This window comes from Cupressus sempervirens, chromosome 7 (genome assembly GCF_028749045.1).
Source record: "Cupressus sempervirens isolate cs-2001-9-10 chromosome 7, ASM2874904v1, whole genome shotgun sequence".
Classification (NCBI taxonomy): Eukaryota; Viridiplantae; Streptophyta; class Pinopsida; order Cupressales; family Cupressaceae; genus Cupressus; species Cupressus sempervirens.
In genome coordinates, this window is record NC_143124.1 from 138,736,565 (window position 1) to 138,739,817 (window position 3,253).

A 3,253-nucleotide genomic window follows, 5' to 3' on the forward strand; every position below is an offset into this window, starting at 1 on the left:
GGTGTCTTGTTCATACCTTTTTTGATATGTACTATGTTCATGGTGTATACTATTGTATTGACTGCTTCTTTCCAAAATGTCTTGGATACATCATTCTCAAACAATATAGCTCTTGTTGCCTCTGATACTGATATGTTTCTTCTTTCTGCTATTCCACTGTGCTCAGGAGTCTTAGGTGAAGATAATCGTCTCTTAATTCAATTCTCTTCCTAAAACATGTTAAATTCTCTAGAGGTGAACTCTCCTCCTCTATATGATCTCAAACATTTTATCTTAACACCAGATTCATTCTCAACTCTATTCTTAAATATCTTAAACTTCTCAAATGCTTCAGATTTCTCTTTAAGAAATACTACCCACATCATTCTAGTGAAATCATCAATACAAATCATAAAATACCTTTCTCCATACAATCCTCTTATCCTGGTAGGGCCACTCAAATTTATGTGAACAATCTCTAGCTTCTCTATAGTAGTGAACTTCTTACTAGGAAATGATACCTTCTTCTGCTTAGCCACAATACATTATTTGCATACAACATTAGTAGGCTTTATTATCTTAGGTTGATGTAGGAGCATCTTGGGTTTCCTTTTAATCCTGCACTTTTTGTTCATTCTGCCAGTTACTGTTGAGTTCCAGTTTCCAGTTACTACAGAGTTCCAGTTGCTGTCGAGTTCCAGTTGTAATCACCTAAAAATGGTCATCTAAACTATTAGCCCCCTTCTCAGCATTTTGGCTAGTTTAATTAATCATTTACCTAGACCAAATTGCTAATAATCAATTAAATTGATTATAACCTATAGTTTTATTATGCTATCCTAAGTTCATTATTTGATTAAAAGAACATGTCCCCTTTTAATTAAATAAAAGACCTCATTCTTCTAACCCACTTAAAGTGCACACATAAATTCCTTTTCTAATTTTCAAATTAAAAGAAAATGCTTTGTGGCTTTTGTCTTATATGACAAGTCAACTCATATTCTATTGGTTGACTTGTGTGTGCAAATGGATCACTCCTCTTTTTGAATTCCACCGTTGATCATCCACCATCTTCATCTTGATCTCTACCGTCCGTACGACTTTAAAAGGGAGAGAGCTTTCCCCCTCAAATGATCCATCCACCATTTGAATATTGTTATGTTTTATGTATTCTAACATATTTTCTTTGAAGCTTTATGGAGAACTTCTCATTCCTTGTCTCATTCTATCATCACTATTGCATACTAGTTTAGAAGCATGTTGCATATAGCTTAGCTTTCATTTTGCAATAGCTTAAATCACATAGTAATTAGTTGGATTTGTAACACTTGCATATTGCTTAGAATAGTTGTATTTTGTAATCTCATCTTAGCTTAGCTTCCATCTAGCATTGCATCATTGAGGAACTCCTTGTGGACATTTGCATTCTTGCATCTCATCTTTGGAACCTCCCATTGCATAGTTTACTAGCAAGAAGAGTATTCCTAAGGCTCAGTTGAGAGCCCTTGTACTTGAACAACACTCTCTTGCAGTCTCTGGATAGGGAGCTCTAAGCCAACATCCAAGCATTCTGAACTGATGGAATCCCTTGGATAGAAGGGTTTAGAGTGTGACACCTTTTGAGTGTACATTTTTGGCACCCACCATGGGATAGAATGCCTTAGTTTTTCTCTCCATTTGCTACATTTCCACATTTTTTTACATTCTGTTTGCAAGTTTTCATTTTTTTTACAGTCACAGGTTTCGGGTGACATTTTTCTAGTTTCGTATGATAGTTCTCATAACTATTGTGTGATACATTTTGGAAATAGTGCCACACATCTATACTATACTCTGTCTCCTCAGTATAGTAAGTTCTATCTCCTGACTTAGGCAGAAATATCGCACAGGAAGATTCTGTCGCACGGATATACTAAGAAGTATCACACGACAAACTTCCAGCAAAAACTATTGCCTGACTTGAATTTGCTTGTTGTTTGGGTGATTTTTTCAGTTTTTAAATTGTTACTTATTGCTTATTGGTTTTTATAGGTTTGCGACTATCTGACAGAGGTTTCTTTATATTTTTTTGCTGCTATTTTGGAACTAACTCATGGTATGCTCGAAAAAAAAAAGAGGGTATAAAATGAAATTTTCCTTTTGATGGTTCCATAGGATTTGGCCTTTTCTAAGCTGTTTTACATGTATAAAAAATGACAAAAAAAGTTAAAATTTTCCCCCATAGTCAAGCTTTCATGTAGGATGGTAGACATCATAACTCATGCTAAGGTGTTAACATTTTTATAACTCATGTTTGTTATCTATTTTCATACGCTCTAACTTGTGGTTTTGTAGGGAACACATGTCAAAGCTTCAAATAAAAATAAAAACCTAGCAAAAAGAACGCACATCAAAGCTTCAAATGCACAAGGGCTACTAACAGTTGTTTGCAGGGTTGTCCAAAGCATAAAACCCAACTTGTTTATTTTCTTTTATTCCATGTGTGACATTTACTAATTGTTTCATTTCCATAGGCACATTAAACTTGCAATTAAGGTCCTTTGGTGATAGGAGAGTATGCTTTCACCCTATGGTGAATCAAAAATCTTGACTTGCCTTTGGGTTTTGAGAGCAAGGGGATAATTGGATCTTCTTGACGTGTTTGGGGGAAGCAATCAAGATAGGAGAGTATGCTCTTCATCCTTGTGGTGAATCAGAAATCTTGACCCTTGAGAGTGGATCCAATTTGTGGTAGTTAGAATCCTTTAGAGGGCCTGCTCTTGGACAACCTAAGAGGAATGACCCAAGTGGGGACAAGAAAATTACCTGGCTCTTCCAACACAATATAAAGTCAAGGCTATTAAGGACACAAAACCTTGGTAGACGTAGTATTTGTCTTCTCTTAGTGTGAGTTCTTATGGGATTTTGACCATAAGGAGATCACTACGCAAGAACGCTTAAGGTGCTCTTGTGACCGTGAGGTCTGTTACCTATCGCAAGGTGGGGTGTCCCTTGATTGGGTGCAAGAGGAACATTACGAACAAAAGCCCTTTCTAAACACCCTAAGTTAGTAACTACCCTATTTTGTCACTCGACTTCTTGGTGCAAGGATTGATCCTAGTGGACTGCTCGGATCACCCCAAGATTTTACACTCACCACATGTGTTACCTTGGTTATGCTTATGGCACTTCCATGACAAAGCCAATATCTCTTGTGGGCAACCACTTGGTGTGAGGTGAAGGAGCATCAAGCATGGGCCAAGTTGTTGAGTAATGAACCGTGACTCTAAGGTAG